Below are 21,846 nucleotides of genomic sequence, written 5' to 3'. Positions count from 1 at the left end.
ACTGCAGCAACGCAGGAGTGCCCTTTCCCCTTTGCAAGTAATTGAGAGTTGTCACTAGTTTGGAAACGCTCTATAAGCAACCTTGAGTTTAAAATGTGTGTTTTAGCAGAAGTCAAAATAATCAGCCACCCTTCCCTTTTTTTTCCCACTTTATGCAAGTCATGACCTAAGTAATCCCCATCTTTATCAAACAGAAACATCTTATTAAAGTTTACAAACAAACAAGAGTCGAGAATATAGGAAAATAAAGGAAATGAAGCCAGTATACCTGTTTGTCCATCCTCGGTCTGCTTACATGCTTTCAGTCCAAGAGCAGAGGTCTGTGATGCTGTCTTTTTTTATGATGTGTGCAGAAAATGGAATGACAGCCTCTTTAAAGAAAAGGCAGAAATGCTTGATGTCATAACTAGCTTGCATTACACTGGCTATGCAAGAGGATGTGAAGCTACCATTGACTTTGGTAAGTAAATGGTATCTTTGAATTACTTGGCAGTTATCTCTCACCTCTGTTTTCTCTCACACAAACCAAAGCCTGCCTTTAAGTCTAAGTGACTCAGTATGCCTTGACAAGAGGACAGATCTCTGAAGACTAGCTTTGTCTTCTATTGCTGCACTACCCTAGGTGATTCATGGCAACTGAATAAGGAATCAGACTAGGAATGATATGTTGTGCCAATTTTCCTCTTCCTGATTTTAAATTGAAATTATTGGATAGACAAGAAGTAAGCAAATATAATTTTTTAATATAAGAATAAGAGCAACTTTACAGATTGTTTCATTAAATTTGTGGGTCCACTGAAGAGATACCAGCCAGAAATCATCCTTTCTGATGCTTTAATAATAATTTTTCAAATTCATTCAATCAACGAACGAGTGTTTTTTGAATGCTTAAATGTGCTAGGCACTGTGCTTAGCATAGGGAATAGAGCAATAAACAGGGCAGACAGAGCCCGTGTCCTATAGCATGGCAGAGAGAACAAACTGTTCAATAAGTAATTGAAATCAAATGTGATAATCTACTTCCCAAGTAATAACTGCTCCTGAAAGTGTGTAACAGGAATATGGAACCAAATCTAAGAAGCCACCAAGGCCTCCCAAGAGAGGAACATTTAAATTGAGAACTGAATAAAAGTTCACCAGGAGCATGGGACAAGAGGTTTCTAGGCAAAGGGAACAGCATGTGCAAATATCCAGAACAGGAAGAAAGTAAAGCAGTGTTCCATGGGCCCAATCAAAGAGCACTCATTCCAATTTACCAGGGACATGTAAGGCCTGCGAGGAAGGTTAAACAATATCCAAAGGCCAAAGGAAGCCAATGTAGGATTTCAAGCACGACTGACGATCAGAGAATAGGATGGATAGGGGATGGATTAGACATGCGGGAGGAAACAGGTGAATTATTATAGTGGCCAAGCAGACAGCTGCTGGTGGCCTGAGCTTAGGGTAATGGCAGTGAAGATCATAAGTTGCTGAATTTGAAGCAGAATCAACTATTGGGCTCAAGGAAGAAGGAAGAGCAGAGGATGGCTTTCAGAATTTACCTGGATCATTGGGGGAACAAGTCACCAGGGGAAAAAACACCAAAGAAATTAATTACTTATTTCTATCCTTCCTTGCCCGAAAAATCTTACTAAAATGTGTTACTGAAATCTGTTCAGTGTAACAAAAGAAGAGATAATCAACAGACGAAGGAAAGAGAAAGTTATAATTGAAGAGTGAAATAAGGTCAGGAGTAGAACCAGCATATCACTGAAGTCTTACCTCCTTTGTAAAGAAGTGTCACATATTTGACACAGAGCTTTCTACCATTCTAAGATAGGAAGCAAACATGATTTATAGTGTTCATAAGTGAAATGAAACCAATTGCTTGGAGAGGCTCCATCCTGCCTGATATTGAGACCAAAGAGAAATTTCTCCAATAACTTTTTCTAGAGAGGACACTGTATAATGTCATGAATGGTGTCCTCATCATAAACGCAGTGATAACCCTCATCAGCTCTTTCCTATACAGTTCCCCAGTATGGACCGGTACATCTACCAAGATAAAATTAATTGAAAATCAATTTTATGGGGGAAAAAAGTAGTTTTTTCATCAGATTCAACCTGATGTGGTCCAGATTTGTCACTTTCTCATGATCTGCCATCTATCCCAGGATGGAATGTGGAGTATTTCTTTTACACCCTGTGTCTGTGTGATCCCTGACTTTTGATAAACAGTACGTATATACAAATTCTGTGTAATTTATGCCAAAAGGGAAGACCACTTTGTCTGAGCAAAGATATAGCTTTGGAGAAATCCTCCATAGGTACATCTTCTATTAGCCAAGTTTTTGAAATATGCTGCTGGATCAGTAATGAGTTTAAGGTTATATTCCTTGAGAAGTACATGGAGGATAGCTGCTCTGTTTTGTCAGGAAGTGCTAAGCCATGTGCTTTTTCAGCCAAGCTGAGGGCGAAATTAATATTTTGCTGAAGTTAAAATGTTTAACAATGAGATATGTCTTGGTAGAAGGATACCTGGTTTGCTTAGCAATGAGCCATAGGAGTAGTCCCAGGCAACACAGGATCCTCCCCAGGAAGTCATTTTAGGTCCATTATAATACAGACAAATGGGAATGGACGTCCCAGAGTTTCCTGTTTTAAGGTATAACTTTAATCTTTATCTCAAAAAAACTTTAAAGCAGCTATAACCAAATGCCCACTTTGATCGTAAAAAAATAAAAATCTCAGTAAATAGAGTATCCAGAGAATATAGAGTTTTGACCAGTGTCATTCCCAGTATAAGCTGAAAAAATATAATGCAGTTTTTTTAAGTTTCCGTTAAAATTTTTACCAATATCCCAAGATGTTTAAGCCTAGGAACAGTAGATCTTTATTATCTTTTCATTACGAAGCAAGATAGGAATATGGGTAGCTCTGGAATGCAATATTATTACAGTTAGATTTCAGTTTGATATCTTGCTTAGTAGATTCCTCACAATACCTTGGGTTTGAACTCGTTTGAACAGGAGGCTTGGTTCTGTTCTAAGGTCATCTACTGGCAGTGAGCTGGTGAGGACTGAGGGGTCGGTGGTAAGGAGAATATGCTTTGAAATAAGATTTTTCAGGAGTTTGAACGCTTGTTCCTCCATTTGACCTTGGCAAATTGTCTAACAGTGTGTGCTACAGTTTTCTCAACTGTAAGATGAATGTAGTAATAGTATATGTTCCGGGGGTGTATCGTGAGGATTAAGCAAAGTAATCGATGTTAAGAGAACTTAGGATAGTCCTTGGTACAGACAATGCTCAACACACACTGGCTGCTATTATGGGTCTTATGCACCCTGACCCCCATCCATCTTTCAAATGCAGGGTGCAGCACAGGACAGGTGGTGGATCAGATGAATAGGTGTAACTCAGCGCAGCCTAACACTACAAGTGAAAAAGTGATCAAAACAACAACAAAAAAAACTGCTCTCATGTCAATAGTAAGGAAATTAATTTTATATTTGAAAACCTGCTTGTTTGTTCAGGTATAGCAAATGGCTACAATAAACATTCAGATAGACTTTCTAATAGACTATAAGATGCCTAGAGCTGGTATCTGTATTTTATCACTGAAAAATGAATGGGCATTTGCACTTTAAAAAAATCTGATTAGTAGATAAGTGAGATAACATGTGAGACTGTGGACAATCAGGAAGTAGAACAAGGGCTGGATGAAAGGAGAAGTGATGGTTTGATGGATATAGAGCACAAGGAGAGTTTGGAGCGCCTCCCAGCTTCAAGGCATGCAGTTTTAAAATCATCCATCACAGGAATTGGTCTGCCTAATCCTGAGTGTGCAGGACACGAATAAAGTGTGCATGGGTGCAAGGAAATTGAAGGACTTGTGATCTGAATCTCCCAGGAATTCTTAATACTATATCAGGGTTGCAAACCCAAATTACCACAGGAACCAGATAGGTAACATCAAGAGGCTGGCAGATGAAAGATGATAAATGGCAACTGACATTTGGACTAAACATTGGAGAGACAGTAGAGAGTAGTGATGACTATAAAAAACTAGAGATTACATACTCCTTCTAAAAGGGGCAGCTGTTACTCAGATCCTATGACTTGTTACCATAAGGGAAGGTGAGTAGAGTAAAGCCATGTTCTCCAGCTTGTCAAGAAAAACAGTAAACACCATCCTTGAAAAAATGTTAATATCTCTATTTATAAACATTAACCAGTTAAATGTAAAACACTATATGGGTCAATACTATCAGCCAAAAAGAAATATATATATATGATATATAATATATATATGTATTTTCTGTAAAGGGTCATATAACATATATATATTATATCTGTAAAGGGTCATATAACATATATATTATAATATAATTATAATATAATATAATATATGATATATCATATATTATATAATATATATGATATATAGTATATTATATATTATTACATACATATATATCATATATATTATATAATGTATATGATATGTAGTATATATCATATATATTATATAATGTATATGATATGTAGTATATATTTCTTTTTGGCTGATAGTATTGACCCATACAGTGTTTTACATTATTATATATATTATATATAATATATATATAGGTATGCCTATTAGAGTATAATTTTCTGAACGTGCAGTTCAACCACTTCATACTGGAGGTAAGTTATAGATTGTTAACTAAAGCCTAAAATTTTGTCAGTCAAAAATGGATCTTAATGGTATCCAGAATTTGGGGAAATGCCTGAAGATGACCCAGCAAATTCCATTAAGATGAATGACCTAGGGAGACTTCATAAGCAATATCAGGCTTTTTGTCTTAAAGATTCAGATCAGGAATCCTCACACCATTGCCCTTTGGCCGAATCTAGCTGGCTGCCAAAGTTTCACTGCAAATAAGCCACACCCATCATTTACATATTGTCTATGGCCACTTTCCCATGGCAAAGTCAGAACTGAGTAGTCGCTACAGAGACCCTGTGGCCCACAGAGCCTATTTATTATGAGACCCTTTACAGAAAAATTTGGCCAGCTCCTGTTTTAAATAAACATAACCCCAAACTGGTTATATAATTTGAAAAGTGCTGTAACAGAAGTATGGATGCTTGAATTCACATGCATGTGTATAAAGTGTTGGGAAAGCCTGAAGAAGGGGAGGGATCACTATTAGTGAGCTCTTAGTTAAATGGTCTTAAGTCATGGCAAGTAAGGCTGGAAAATGTAATGTGGCTAGCCAACCAGGGACCAGGCATGTACAGAAGACAGAGGATGGATTTTAGTGGACATCTGAATCTCAGCTGCAGTCCACTCCTCTAACCACACACAGAATATTCTCACATTTCCCAAGGGAAGAAACCCAAAATACCCCAAACTGTTAATAACATTCAAGATCTCTGGTGATGCTGGCTGGGCGCGGTGGCTCACTCTTGTAATCCCAGCACTTTGGGAGGCCGAGGCAGGCGGATCATGAGGTCAGGAGATCGAGACCACGGTGAAACCCTGTCTCTACTAAAAATACAAAAAATTAGCAGGGCGTGGTGGCGGGCGCCTGTAGTCCCAGCTACTCGGAGAGGCTGAGGCAGGAGAATGGCGTGAACCCGGGAGGCGGAGCTTGCAGTGAGCCGAGATTGCGCCACTGCACTCCAGCCTGGGCGACAGAGCAAGACTCCGTCTCAAAAAAAAAAAAAAGATCTCTAGTGATGCTAAATCCTTTCCATCAGGTCTGGAGTTGGCACCTTGTCATCTTGACATTTATATCATAAAAGGCAAGTTATCTACCCCACTTCGCCACAACACATGTACACAGTGGTGACTCAGGAATGTATAACTCCATTAAAAACTGCTGTTCTGATGGATGGCAACAATTCAATTCTCCTGCATGAGCATTGAGATACACTTTGACTTGGCACTTGGGGTGTCGGCAGGGAGGAGTTTCATAACTGTTTTCTGCTGTCTGGGCAAAACTCCCTTTCCAGTTATTTGCTATGGCCTCTGGCTCCATTCATTGACAGGTTTGCCTGTGCTTCTCACCTTCCATTACTTTATGTGTGGTCTACTTTGGGAAGTGTGCTTCACAATTTCATTTCTACTGATGTCAATTTTCAGGACTGAGCATCTGTTTAGGGGTGGAATAGTCACAGAATTTTGTAGACTGCTCCTGTGGTTTCTTTGGCAATATGATTTCCTCAAAATCATAGTGGTCTTCTCCTCTGTTTGTGCCCATTAACTTCCTTGTGCCAGTAACTACACCCAGTGTTCTTCACTAGACATATTTCACCTTTGTTTCTTTTCTACCCATGTATCTCTTTCACACTGACAGTAGCTATATCAAAGCCACTTGAAATATTCCCCTGTGGGAGAAAAGCAACAGTTGTACCACCTTTTCTAATCGTATAACCTAACGCCTAGTTGCTGGACTATCCTCATTCCCTTATGTTTCTCCTTGCAAACTAAAAACTTCTTGTTTAAGCTCATCTCTTTCTTGTAATATCTCATGAAAAGCAGCAAGGAGCAGCTCACACCCACTATTATTTTGCTGCCTATTTTTACCCTCTTCTAGTCATAGGCTTAGTGTTTGAAAATCTATCTTTTCAACCATGTTTTCTAGAATTGCTTTTTCCTCTCCCTCATCTACTATCTCTAATGTTCTTCACGTGGCTATGGGAGAAGCTCACTTCCTGTTGCCTTCTCTAGAACTTTCTAAAAAGTCAATAGCAAGCATCTGCTCATATCTCATTAGCCAAAGTAGCTCAGTCCTGAACCAGTCTGTGTCAAAGATAACTTTGGAATACTCAGATACACCCCTTTAGTAGAGGGAAATTCTCCAAACTATGTTACTAGTATTATGTTGCCAGTACTCAACCAGGGAGGGAGTTGAAAGGATGTTAATAAGAATGTGAGTCCAGGCCGGGCACGGTGGCTCACCCCTGTAATCTCAGCACTTTGGGAGGCCAAGGTGGGTGGATCACGAGGTCAGGAATTCAAGACCATCCTGGCCAACATAGTGAAACTTTGTCTCTACTACAAATAAGAAAAATTAGCTGGGTGTGATGGCAGGCATTTGTAATTTCAGCTACTTGGGAGGCTGAGACAGGAGAATCACTTGAACCCAGGAGGTGAAAGTTGCAGTGAGGCAAGATCACGCCACTGCACTTCAGCCTGAGTGACAGACTGAGACTCTGTCTCAAAAAGAAAGAAAGAAATTGTGTATACAGCCGTTTCTTTATTTCCCGAGCTTTCTTAAATGGTCTTCATTTCCTGTATAATGAAAAAGTACACTTACCATATTAATAGGTATTTGATCCTGTACTGGGAATTTTATGGAATGTACATGCAGGTCCTTGTTCACACCCTTTCTGGGCCTAATAGATCGGTAGAGTCAAAATTACTGTTACAGAATTCTTTTCCCCTTGGAAACAACAGTATTTCAGAAATTTTTTCTAAATATTTCTTCAAACCTCTGTCTTGCTCCTTGTGAACCTGTTAAACATATCCGCTGAAATGCAGCTTTGAGGTTTTGACCTGGAGACAAGTTGAGATTGAGGTATTTGCTTTCTTTTCCCGTTTGATTTATGGTCCTTATTTGTGGCACACTGGTTTTATTTGCCTCGTGTTTGTTGTCAGCCTAGCTGCAGCCGTGTTGCAGACCTATTGGTCACCTATTTCTGTGTTGCTTATGTATTTTTACAATAGATTGGTCTTTTCAGCCTTCTTTTTGAAATATGTAATTCATTTGGTTAATATAGAAGAAGGCAAGTGATTTTAAGGGAAATTTTGTTACTAATGACTTACATAAAACTTAACTGTTTAGCAATTGATAAAAATTCTGGATTGACATCATCTAGTTTACTAGTAACAAAAATCAGAAATTAAATACAACAATTAGAAACTATTAGACCAGCTTAGATTTAAAGTGGGAGGCCTCAAAAAATACTGATTTTTTTCTAGACAAACACGCTCTACCCAGACACATACTGTTGCTAAGTGAATGAACAAATGAATAAGAAATTCAGAGAAAGACGAAGTTTAATCAGGGCATCTGAAATAAGAAGGAGGTAATCAGTGGAGCAGAGAAAAGATTTTGACAGTTTAACACTTTTGTGTATTCATTCAACAAATAGTTATTATTTGCATGGGAGGGTACGCCACTAAGCAGCTGGTATTTATTGGAGAGCAAATCAGAGCAGCCCCTGTTCTCATGAGGACCGTTCTAATGAGAAGACAGAGCACAAGCAAATAAAGACACAAAATTGCAGCGTGTATTAAGTGCTATGAAAGGAAAGTACTAGGGCGTATGAAGCAATAACCAGGGCAAAAATTGATGTTCGATTGGGTGGGCATGAAAGGTTTCTCTGAGGAGGAGGCATTTAAACAGTATTGCTAGATTCAGATATTTAAAAACAAGGGGAAAGAAGACATAATAAATTTAATACTCTGATAATGGGATTAAATCTCCACAATCAGAAGCATTTTAAGGAAAGTTCGCCTCTTTTGTCTTTAAAATTGTCACTGTGGAAACTTCTCAGTCAGCATCTTTCAGTAACTCTATATGCACATAATTCAAAAAAACCTAAGTATTATAGGTGTTCAATAAATACTTGTTGACTTAAATTGAACTTTGATTAATAACCCCTCTCTACAAACCAATACAGTGATATCAGCACCACTGCTCTGGAAAACATCTTGATTTGGTTTTTAAACAGATGGCTTTTGCATTCCATTTTTAGGTGACTTCTCCAGGCAGGAAAACCAAGACTGAGGGTGGGAGAGAGGGCAGTGGCCTTCACAGTGAGTCTCCCCTGAAATCAAGTCAGAAATTAGCTCTATATAAATGGTTCCGTTCTCAATAGATTCACTGCCAGTTGAAAATGTAGTTGAGTACATAGATTTTTATTATAATTTTTTGCTGCTCTGGTGTGTGTGATATATTGAAGTGCTGGCTCCTTTGCCTTTTTTTCATTAAAAACATCATAAAACATTTAGGGGTCTGTGCAGAAATTGCTATGACCTCCATTTATAATTAAAGAAAGTAATGTTTCCTTTAAAATATTACTGGAGAGCAGTATTTCTGACCACAAAACCCTGAAGCCTGGTAACCAGATTTGTGGAGATTTCCATTCTCTTGTGTGCAATTACTAAAATAATGGGAAAGAAAGACCACTGGAAAGGGAAAGAAATCTAGTCGGTAAGGTGATTTGAAGCAAGCTTACAGAAACTGCTTGGTGTTTTGTTACTGTTATTTTTCCAGTGAAAGCAATCTCTTTTTTTTTTTTTTTAAAGGTCACTAATGCTAAACAAGCATGGTGCTTTTGTACATTTCTTAAAACGAAGGACACGGTTCCAGTCTGCTAGAATGTCTCTTTGCACCTGCATTTCAAACCTTCATGTGCACATGAACAAAGCAGATTCTGATTCAATGGGTCGGGAGTGGAGACAAAGACTATCTTTCCAGCCAGGTGATGCAGTGCTGCTGGCCCCAGACAATGCTTTAAGTAGCAAAGCTCTTGGCAATAACTTTCATCTCCTGAAAAGCAAACTACATCACTGATCAATGGAACACCAGCTTTGTGTTTATAGTCTGGCTAGTTTTCACCATGTCATGGGCAATTTCTTTTGAATAACTTGCTAGAGTCTCTCAGTTGAATTACTCAGCATATGTTTTCTTTTATCTGAGAATTAGTCCCAAGGGCAACTAAAAGGCAAGGTAAAACCTTTAGTCATCCTTGATATTCCCTCTCCTTCACACACTACATTCAATGCAAGTTCCATCAAAATCCACCCCACATTTATCCTCTTCTCTCCATCTCTGTCACACCACTCCAGTCAGGTCCATCATCATCTTTCAGCTGCATCGGTAGACTCCCCTAACTTATCTCCTACCTGTACTATTGCCCTACAGCAACCAGGTGATCTTGGAAGAGTATAAATCAAACTATGTCACTCTCTGCTTAAAATCCTCCAATAGCTTCTTGTTTTCATAGAATAAAACCCAGATCCATGACTGTGGCATACAAGAGATACCTGATCTGGCCCTGCAAACCTCCCTCACCTCTTCCCAGGACCTCTCACTACTGGGCCTTGCCACAGCCCACCAGCCTTCTATCAGCTCCTTGAACTCAGCAGGCCATGCTCCTTCCTGCCTTGGAGCTTTGCATTCGTGCGTCTCTCTGAAAAGCCTTTCCCATGATGCTGGTGTCTTCTCATTCTGGCAGCCCCTCAAGGCCCTTTGTAAATTAGCTGTGCCCCAATTTTTCTGTATTTCATCTACCGGCTTTGTTTCCTATTTATCCCTTATCACTGTCTGAAAGTACCATTTTTTGCATCTGTTTACGTGTTCATTTTCTGGCTTCCCACTACCACACTAGGTTATAAGCTCCACAGGGGCTCCATATTTAGTAAAGGGGAGGAGAGTGATGGGGAAAGGGGAAGAGAGTGGGAGGGAGAGAAAAGAAAGGAAGGAGGGAGGGAGGAAGGCAACCCAGCTACCTTTGATCAAAATGTGCCCCGTGTTTCAATTTGATACTGAGTGGTACTAGAAATTATTATTTTCTCATGGTCTAGGGAAGACAGCAATAGAAATTATGTATAGTTTAAAGGCCTAAAAGTATATATACATATATTTTTACAAAGAGTAGTTCACTTCTGTGTTGAGTTTTAGTAACACCATTAACTTTTATTTTGAAAAACAAGCCACTATTTGGGTAAATGTACATAAGGATGACACTCCTAATGAAGTTCCTCCACTATGGCTAATGCATCTGATAGGTTTCTAAGCTGGCTGTAGGGGACAAAAAGCAAACATTTGATAACTGGTTGCCTAAGACTGGAGTGGCTTGTGGTCACAGAGAAGAATAAAGTACTCTGGTTCACTGGGGTATTTAATTCCCGCTTTTCTTAGGTGTTCTAACCTGCTGACCGTGTATGACAAAGACAGCAGAATCACTGCAAATAACTGGATATATGTAGTGTGTGCAATGAATGTGCATTTTGGAATCTCCTAAGTCAAATCTTAGCTTAGTTATCTGCCTCTGCAAAAGCATCTGAACCTTCCTGAACCTCCTTATTTTCAGCTGTAACATGAAAATAAGAATCTTTGTAAGGTTTTAAAATCATGTATGTGAAGTACGTAGACTTACATGAAATTATATATTTCTATATATTTTCAAATATATGAAATTATATTTTATAAATTCATAATTTATATATTTATAGTATACTATATACTAGAAATATATCTAGTATATAATATATACTAAAATATATTTATCACTTTTTTTGTACTTTTGGAGACACGGAATCCTACACAATTCCAGGAGGCAGCCTTTATTTTGCAATCCATGTAACTTGTGTAACATTTACATTTTACCTTTGTGAGTGGGGGAGCAGCAAGTTAGGGCACATAATTTTATATGAAAAGTAATATAAATGGTCCCCCTGTACTTATACAAGGAGGCATGCCCTGTTTAACTAGATACCTAGGACAGTCCTCTCAGTGAAAACAACTAAATATTCTGGGAGAGTTTTAGGTTAATCACTGAAAAAAAAGAATGATGAACTTGAGGAAATTTTAAGGAAGAGATACAGAAAAAAAAGTCAAACATTGTAATAATAAAAACTCAGTGAGTGAATCAATAGAAAATTAGAATCTGTTGAAGAGAGAATTAGTTAACTGGAAGCTAGGAGGAAAAAATAACATAATTAGCTGTGGAAGTCAAAATGATGACATGCGAAACTGAAATGAAAAAACATGGATAGAGTAAGAAGGTCCAATGTAAGTTCTAATGAGAAAGAGCCAATATCTAGAACAAATAGTGTTTAACCCATTCTAGAAATTCAGTAAATAAGAATTTTATGTTTGGTAGATAATTTCTTTCTTTTTTAAATCATTAGACTGCATGTGTTTCTTACTGTTTTATTTGTTGTAAGGAAGAAATTATTGAAGCAGAAGACAAGTCTAGTGGAAAAGAATTATTTCAATTTATTCCACACTCTATCAATTTTTTGTTTGTAAATATTAGAACCCATGATTTCTATTTCTGAATTTTCATACAAAGGTGGATTTTTATTTTTCCACAATATATATTTTAAAGCATCAATTACAATTACAATATGTTTTTTTGTGGAGAAATGGTTTCAGGTTTCCTGAGCTTCCTTTATTTAAAACAAAGTTTGGAGCATAAATGGATAAAATGAGATTATGTAGGTTCAATTTGCATTGAAATAACTTATCTCAAGACCAAGTTGAAATAGATTCAGTAGCCTCAGTCGTTGCATTTAAACTTACTCTCACTTTAACCCTTCAATGTGTCCAAATTATAATCATAGACTACAAAATATTGTATTTTCAATAAGCATAAAATATCAGAGTATGACTCATCTGTATCATCTGATTGGTATTTAATAAATACTTGTTGAGTGAGTGAATTAATGACTACTATAAATTTCTAAAATACTGTGAATTTTAGAAAAATTCACTAAAAGAAAAGTTTAAAAATGAAAGCATGTTTTTGCATATGGTTGGAAATTTCTATTTACCTAAATGTTGTAGCCATCATTTGTCATCATTTTGGTATTAACTACACACCTTTCGGTGCAGAGTGATGGAAGAAGGAGGTGATTAGAAATTGTTTAGGAGTGTTTTTGGCTGATTAAAAATTTATTTTTACAGGGTTTCGTTTCAGAAGCTCTCTTATATAGGCTTTCCTTCACTAAAACCACTTCAGTCCTCATAATCAAATCTTTGGATTTGAAAACTCAGCGTGGAATATCTTTAGGAAGACACTATTAAGGCCTTGTTGAAGCTTGATTACCTTAGTATGGGAAACTATAGGCAAAAATGTTCTTTTCATTTAAAATAAGACTGTGCCATAGGACAAACAGGAACATGACAGGCCTCTTTCATGTATGCCATATTCTGTTCATTTCCAGGTAGGGTAATAAAACAACTATTCCTTCACTAGCACCAGTCTTTACCGAGGACTTTTACACATGGTTTTCACTGTCTTGGAAGTCTTTCCCCTGTAGTGGAAGCTGCCAAAACCCTACTTGTCTTTTAGGGCTCAGCTAAAATGTCACCTAAACATACAGCGTTCCCTGAATTCTCTCAGCTGAACTTCATTAGAACATATGCTGTGTTTTCCCCTCTGTGACTAACTCTGACAAATACAGGCTGAAGAATTGTTCTAAGGATCTGTGTTCCTATATGACTTTTCTAGCAAGACTGAGCATGTTGTGATTTTTTTTAAATAAAATAGTGGCCAGATTAGTAATGTATCACCTTGTATTTACTCTCCTTCCTTCCTGGCTCACTGCATTTTTTTCTCTCACTCTTGCAGCCCTGATTGCATCTCTTATTAAGCCTTAGTATATTTGAAACAAGAGAGGGACCTGGATGTGGGGAAATTTGCCTTCTCTGCTCCAGTTCAACCCTGAGCATTGTGTCACCTTTTATAATTACTGGTATGAATGTCTTGCAGCAAATTCTAAGAGGCCAAAACGCTGTCTCACTCATCCTGCTATCTCCTGCAGCCTCATCCTTGCATACAGAAACTGCTTGATCTGGAAATTTTGAATTAATGAATTGTTCATCTCTGCTTCCACCTCATATAATATGCCAATGTGTCCCAACAGACTTATCGATATGTATTATTTCTTCCAAAACTCTCTGTTTATGTGGAATCAACCTCTTTGTCTTCTGAAAATCAAGCTTCAAGGGAAAGTCAGTTGAGATCTTAGGACATTCCCAGAAATCAAACCCAAAAGTTATGCAGAGTGAGGTGCCTAAGGAATAAGCCAAGTTTTAGGCAAAATTCATAAGCTTAGAGCCAAGGACAACAGGACTCAGTTAAGGTTTACTGGCTTATCCTGAGTTCCTAATCATTTTGTGTTTAGCTGGAGTCATTCGCTCTTTAACATGAAGCTCTTCAGTGACTTGGCTCCCTTTGCAGATATCACACTAGAAATAATGGACTTTGGAAAATAATCTTGGCAAAGCCTTGTTTCTTTTTAAACATTTTTGATCAGATGTAGGGTTTTATAGTCGTATTATTTGTGAAATGCCTTTTCTGTACATTTTTATCATGGCAGTGTTTATGTTGCATGTCTAATTAGCTTCAACATACCAGATGAATTGTTTAAACCCGTCTGGCATGCTATAATTTCTCAAAGTTTCTCATTTGCTGAAAAACATATATACATATATTTGTAAAAGGTTTAGATTTCAGGAATCAAAAAGTCTGTGATGGATCCTATTCACCATAGGAAATATATCAAGGAGGAGAGAGAGTGACGCCATTTGCCACGCTGTCCAGTGGGAGAAGAGACAAGGCCCTGAAGACTTTAAATTCTAATTTGAGAATTTGTGCCAAGACTGATAGTTCTTCTCCCCACTCCCAACCCCTCCTCAAAATTAAGGGCAACAAAATACCAAGCTGAGAAGTTTTTCACCATTACTAGCACTAAATCTATCTGGGATAGATAAAGGCAGATGAAAGTGTGGGTTCTTGGAAGAAAGGATAAAAGGGATCAGAGGTGCAAAAGAAGGTGAGGGTGGGTCGAGGCCAAGAAAATAAAAAGCAGGGGTCTAAAGACTGTGTGGCTCCATTGAGAGTCAAGTACTTGTCTGCTACAAATTTCTTTCTTGACACATAACACCATATTGTAAAAAAGTTTACAAGTGAAAAGAACCTAAGCAATGATCTAATCCCAGCTTTTCCTCTCTTCTCCTCAAGGAAGGCTTCAGTCTCTTCCTTCTTTCAAATTCTGCTTGAATCCAAGTAGTAAGTCTTTCCTGTACCAAGGTGCTCATAATCATGGGGAAAGCATCTATGTTTAATAGCACCAATTGCTTTTATAATTAATAATAGCACATTTGTACAGTAGCTTGCCATCTTGTGCTTTCATGATATTATTGCATTTGAACATCACAACAACCTTATGAAACCCGGCAGGAGATTTTAGACACAAGTTCACAATTAACTCAGCATCCAAGAATTTTGTGGCTTGCCCATATTAACACATAAAACAATAGCAGGAGCTAGAATCCTTATTATGAGAATCCTTATTCTATGCTAGGCATTGTGCTGAGATGCGTTCCCTGTATTATTGCAATTGATTCTCTCTAAAAAGTTATGCTAGGCACTTTTATGGAAGTAAAAGATGATGAAATGAAAACATGTAAAATAATTCATCCAAGAATTCACAGATATTAAGCAGTAGAGGATTAATACAGCATGGTGACTATAGTTAATAATAATGTATATTTCAAAATAGCTAAAATAATGGCTTTTAAGTGTTCTCACTACAATGAAATAAGTATTTGAGGTGATAAATGCATTAATTAGCCTGATTCCATGATTCCATAATGCGTATATGTATCAAAACATCATATTGTACCCCATAAATATATATAATTGTCAATTAAAAATAAAACTTTAAAACATTTTTAAAAATTAAAATATTTGGAGAAAAAAGATCAAGGACTTACTCCAGGTTTAACTAATGTTAGTATCTATGTTATGATATTTTACCAAATTTAAGACAATTTGACTATAAAGTACACCATTTTATACATCGATAAAAAGTTTTACAACTACTGCTGGTTAAACAATGGCACAATGCTTTCTTATTGCTCTGAATTTTCATTCTTAATGTTGAACGAGTTCTTTTAGATTTAATTTAGACATTTTTATCACGTCATCCTTAACCGTATGTAAAAGGGGAAGTATATGTGAAATAAATTTGTTAAGATGTTTGTAAATATCTTAATAATTTAACTTGAACATTTACACATTTAAAGATGGACTCTTCTCAATTACTTTTCAATTCAGAATCACTGATTATTTTCCCTAAGAGCAGCATTCTTTGTGACATTAAAAACATGGTTATAGAGAATTTCTTAAAAGAGTGCTCCACTGCTTTTGCCGGGATTTTTTTTTCCAAGCCTGTGATATCCACTCTGCAAGTTTTGGGTTGTGCACTTAGGCAGTGACAATCACATCAGCACCCTGGAGGATAGTAACTGTAAGCACAAATATTAAAAGGGAAACAAATATGCAATTTAAGATCAGTGACATGGTTTACTGCTTCCTTGGTTTGAGGCAAAGCTAGGAATAAATCCCAGGTGCTTATGCCTTAAGTTATCTCAAAAATGCATTCTAATAAGTCAGCCTTTTTTTCTTAACTTTATACCTATTCTTTAAAATGTGTTTTCTGTGACTACACATAATCCACTTTGTTTTTCAATACAGCATGCTTGTAAAGATTCAGAAAGGAGGTTCACTAAAATATGAGAGTTTTTGGCAAAGCTGTACACACATATGCAGACACGCTTCCAAGACAAAAGATTGATTGACACTGATGAAAACAAAAAGTATGTATGTGACACAAGGAGAGGGGGAAGGATTTAAGAAAAATGAGTATAAAATGTCGTAAATATGTTGATCCAGCTGTGAAGTTAATTAAATATTACAGTCCTGTTTGAACAAAAACAAATACTGAGATTTCCTGGAGAGTACTGTTTTCGTTTAAAAAAAAAAAAAAAGACATTTGCCATGATTTAAAAGAACATTGCTTTCTTGCAGCAATTCCTAACAATGTGCTTTTCTATTTTTTAATTATATTTTCTGTTTAGTTCCAAAGGGAGAGAAGTAAACTACTCGTATGGCATTTTGTTAACCGAATCTCTTCAGTTACTGGCAATTTACCTATTAGCTTAGTAAAACCTGTTGCTGTTAATGAAAATCATAAGATCTGGTAACATTAAACTGTTTTCTGAGGCAATAATGATATATTAAATAATATTTAGTAGAGTTTTGTAAGAGTTAACAGGAAATCTTTAGTCAAAAATTCAAAAGCTCTTAAATGGCACATAGGGTATAGGGGGCTGAAATAGTGAAGACATAGGTTCTAGAGCCAGCTGCTTGGGTTTCCATCTAGGTTTTGCTGTTTATTAGCTGAATCACCTGAGTTAGTTTTATTTATTTTCTTTTAAGTAAACATTTTCTGGGGCTCTGCTTCCGATCTGTAAAATAAGGATAAAATACCTTCCCAACAGGCTTATCGTGAGAATTAAACGAACTAAAACGTGTACAGTTCTGGTACATAGTAATCATTGAAAGGTGTTAGCTGGGATGATAATGTGATACTGTCATATGTGCTTACTCTCTGTCAACTAAAATATTTTTTAGTTCTCTGAAAAGTTGGTTCTCCATTCTTCTCATCAATGGAATATTCTACATTAAGAACAACAAAAAAATGGCTGTAAGATCCAGAATGGATTAGAATTGAGTGATTTATTTTTTGAAACAGGGTTTATGCTCTTTTCTCAGTTACCGTGTTCATTATGGAAGAATCAGAATGTAGCTAGGAATGGACCTGACCTTAACCATCACTGCCTCTCCATGGTCTAAATCGTGAAATAAGCATCACATCTGAAGCTTTCTTGCTGCTGCACAGACTTTTTCCCCATGAGTAGATTTTTGTTCCATGAATTTCAAAGTTACTAATATATGAAGATTAAATTTTGCTACTTATGATGCCATTGTTTAAAAATTACATAGTAAGCATTTGCAAAAGGCATAATAAAGGTCCTTTAGGTCCTATCATTGCTTTTCTTTTCCCTTTTTTTTTTTTTTTTGATCTGAGTTTAATAGGCCTAGAACCATGCTTCCCTGAACTTTTTGAAGCATACTATCCAGAAAAACTTTCTGGGATGGTAGAAATTGTTTTGATCCATTGATAGTGTAGCCACTAGCCAGGTGTGGCTATTGAGCTTTCAAAAATAGCTAGTGCAACTAGGGAACTGATTTTTAAATTTTATTTAATGTTAATTAAAGTTTAACTTTAGTTTAAATTTAATTTCATTTTAATTTAAAATCTATGTGGCTAGTGACTACCATATTGGATGACACAATTCTAAACCATTCTTCATATTACTTCTATTTCCTTGGGAATTATAGAAATAACCCTATTTACCTGGGTATCTGATACTTAGGAAAGGTAAGCTTTAATCTGCTAGCCGAAAACCAGAGATAAGTAGGAAAAGCCTTAGAATGGCAAATAGACCACTATTATGCTACCAAATGTTATGTTGCAAATGATTCGTGGTAATGTCAAAGTGTTGTTCTCAACAGGATAGGTTGAGCCACTCTGGGACTCTTGTCTGAACAGTTGCATGCAAAATAGCCAGAAAAGCCAGAAACACATTGATGTCAATGAGAAGATATAGCTAAATGGTAAAAAGAAAAGAGCAAAGACTTTTTTAAAAGCAAGTAGTACATTAAGTCATATTTTTTAGACAGGCAGTGTATGAAACACAAATAAAAATGAAGTAAAACGGAAAAAGTAGTCAGTAGAACTATAAGGACATATCAATCTGGCACCATGCACCAAGGCAAAAAGCTCAACTTAGGGCAAACTCCAGAGAATGTCACAACATCATGAACAGTATTCATAATCTTGAAAGTAATTTGTCAAGAAAAAGCTTATCTTTGTAAAATTCCTTCCATTAAAAAAATGAAATATAAAATTTTAAATGTTATACAAGAAAATGTTTAAGAAGTCTTGGCATTTAGAGGGATAAGCAGCATTCACATGTGGAACAACTCCCTATCTGACCCAACCTTCTTGGGTCTAGCAGCATTCATTTCTTACTCATCTTAGAATATAGGAATAACGTGCTGTCCGAAAACCTCAGAATAAAAAGGATTTATTGGTCCATTGATACCTTAACATGCCAGGAGAATAGACTGAACTCTTGACAGGCATATGTCATGATGGGAAGCTTTACTCAAAGGGCTTATTAAAGACTCTGTTGAAGATAGCATGTGCAGGTTGAATTGCATGATTAATACTTAGAAAAAGCTAGGGCTAGGACACATATGGATAGGCCATTTGCTTGTCTTTATACTTGTATATTAAAAAAATTCCAACCATTCCTAGCAATGGTTGTATAAAAATTCAAGTGATGATACCTCTTTTAATGGGTTTATGGGTTACTGTGAAAACTTTGCATGGTTTTTACCCTAATTAAGACGTCTATTTTATGTTTTGTAAAAATAACCCATACAGCATGCTAGAGTGTTTTGTTTTATAAATGGTAGGAGTTCTAGATGACTAGATGAATAACTTCATGAAACAATGCATCACTAATTATGTGACAATGGTTGAAATGGCCATAGAAAATCACAATAAAAACCAGCACAAAGCTGAATATAACATATGCCACATATCTTCAATTAATAATGCATGTTAGAAGCAGTGTGTTAACTGGGAGGGAGGATGATTTAATAGGTGTAGTAGGACTGGATTTCAACACCAAAGGATGGGGAGAGTTTGGGGATGAAGAGGGAAGGCCTTAGAAGAATCATCATTGGCTTAGAAGTTGGGTTCAGGAAACGCAGCGTAGGGGAAGGTGGTGTCCATAGCAGATCATTCACTAGGGAAGTAGAGGAATACATATTTGGCAAGTTGGGCCAAGATTGTTAATGGCATCAACAACCACACATATTTGTTGGGAGCCCAGACGGCCCATGATTTGGGTGCACCTAAATTGTTCAAAAATATATATATATATTAAGCAAGGAGTAGCAGCAGGCAGATTTTCAAACTGTTTGTGTAATCACTGACGTGCTCAAACACTGCTTTGAGATGAAAGTACACTAATCTCAGGCTATTTAATGCAGACTACAAGCCCTATTATTATCTTCAAACACTTAATATTTCTACCATTTCAAAAGATTTCTCACGGTGGCTGAGTTGTATTTAAAAGGACAGCCTTATACATCCAAAGGAAACAAACTTTAAGAACTTAAAGTTGAAGGAATATTTAATGTAGCTGGAATTCTTATAATTTATCATTTCTCACATAAGACAGAGCTTGATATTTTAAGACATATTTTCATTTCAATGGTGAAATGCACATCAGTAAAGGATGTGATTTTTGCTCCCTTCTCTTTAGCTTTAAAAAAGCTTGGTATTGCTGAAATTCAGGACTACTGGGTCATATATGTTATAGGTTTGGGGTTGGTTTATCAATATTTTACAATAACTTACAGAAAAACCCAGTGAAATTAGTTTGGTCAGATACAGAAAAAGCAAAGGAGTTTTGATTTTAGTAGAAAATTTTCTTATTTTCCACATAGATGTTAAAGTTTGGAGAGCTTTATAAATTACAATCACTCTTACTGAATTTAACTATAATTCTCAATTTCTAGTGGAAATTAATATCTTAGTGGAAGATTTACCAGGCCCATTGAAGGCCTCTTTGTTGCAGCTTTGTTTATTGTCATTTAAATAACTGTGTGATAAGAAACCATATACTTAGGCTGAGGTCCTATTGGCATTCTATAAGGAATGTTAGCCAGAGTCCACCCTTCTAATTCCCAGTCACCCTGTCCTTTTGGCCCACAGCCATGACTGAGAGGCAAAACTACTTTGTAAGACCTGAAGGCAAGAGGTAGTTGAGTTTAAAAGAAGATTCTGCTTTTGAAATACCAGAGCTCTCTGAAATAGCCGTTGTCTACACAAGAGTAAAGATCCTCAAAACATCCTTTTTACCTAAGATCACATTTGAGATCTCATTCAGAAAAGGCATGGTCAGGCAACTGAAGAGATAAAAGACAAGCAGAACGAGTCAAGAAGGCTTTGTTTTGACTTCAGATACTATACCTTGGGGTTATTGAGAATTTCGGTCTTCAGGGAGCTATAAGCCTGCCTTTAAAGCAATTCCCCAACATCTGGCATGGCCCAAGAGTCACAAAGTGATTGGAGACTTTTGGGGAATAGTCAAATTACCATTGTACATAGACGAAAGCAGATATATCCATGAAGGAATTACGACCAGTTAGCTGTTTATATTTTGCCTCCAGTCTGTGATACATCCTTTTAAAAGCAGCAGCATAATTGAGATTTTTTTTTTAATTTTTTTTTTTTTTTTTTTTTTTTTTTTGTAGCCAAAGGAAAATCCTGCCAGGTTCTAGGTTGAACATTGCTTTAAAAAGGACCATTCATTCAGTCCCTGCCCCTGGTTTGTTGTACCAAGGTATACAGAGTAATGCAAAATAGACCAATATTCAACTTGCATTTGCTTTTTACTGTTTCTATTTAAGCTTTAAATCAGAATTCTAATAGTAACATGAGTCTCTTTCTTGATACATTTGAGCATGAATGGACATTTAAAAACAACATTAGTTTCTAAGAAAAGAAAATCAAGGTAGATGTTCAAGATTATGTTTATTACAGTTATCAGTTTTCTATAGAAATTGTCATCCTAATGTATCTGCATGGACAATTATTTTTTATTGAGACCACATATAAGCAAAAGAGTGAAACTGTTACTTTCAATTTTAACTTGACTAAATTAATTAACATTTAATAAGAATTCTGTGCAGGCATACCTCATTATATTGTGCTTTGCTTTTTTGCACTTTACAGATATTGTATATTTTACAAATTGAAGGCTTGTGGTAACCCTGTGTTGATCAAGTCTGTTAGCACTGTTTCCAGCAGAATGTGCTCACTTCCTGTCTCTGTCACAAATATTCTCTGAATATTTCAAACTTTTTCATTATTATTATATCTGTTAAGATTCAGCATTCTTCGATGTTACTATTGTAATTGTTTGAGGGCACAAAGAACCATGCCCATATAAGATGGGGAACTTACTTGATACATACTGTGTGTGTTCTGACTGCTCACCCCACCAGCCATTGCCTGTCTCCCTCTTTTCCAACTTTCATATTCCCTGAGGCACAACACTACTGAAATTAGGCCGATTAATAACCCTACAATAGCCTCTAAATGAAAGAAAGAGTAACAAGTCTCACCTTTTAAATCAAAAGCTA

At 36.5% G+C, this 21,846-nt stretch overlaps 1 protein-coding gene and 1 long non-coding RNA gene across 4 annotated transcripts in view; one reads left to right on the top strand and one right to left on the bottom strand.

The window, feature by feature from the left end:
* RARB (retinoic acid receptor beta) overlaps positions 1–21,846 on the top strand; it is a 776,321-nt gene that overhangs the window by 291,150 nt on the left and 463,325 nt on the right. The gene's annotated exons all lie outside the window — the stretch shown is intronic.
* The window catches only part of LOC131383957 (uncharacterized), a 39,373-nt gene that overhangs the window by 12,626 nt on the left and 4,901 nt on the right, over positions 1–21,846 (bottom strand). Inside the window, exon 3 of one of the 2 annotated variants that reach the window (XR_009214371.1) lies at positions 269–371. The exons of the other annotated variant lie outside the window; for it this stretch is intronic. This is a non-coding gene — a long non-coding RNA (uncharacterized LOC131383957). The remainder of the gene's footprint in view (positions 1–268; positions 372–21,846) is intronic. 2 annotated transcript variants of the gene reach the window in all.

The sequence above is a fragment of the Hylobates moloch genome, unplaced genomic scaffold (assembly GCF_009828535.3).
Source record: "Hylobates moloch isolate HMO894 unplaced genomic scaffold, HMol_V3 SCAFFOLD_8, whole genome shotgun sequence".
In the NCBI taxonomy this organism is placed as follows: domain Eukaryota; kingdom Metazoa; phylum Chordata; class Mammalia; order Primates; family Hylobatidae; genus Hylobates; species Hylobates moloch.
The sequence above is the reverse complement of the archived record's forward strand: the minus strand, read 5'-3'. Positions and strand labels throughout refer to the sequence as shown.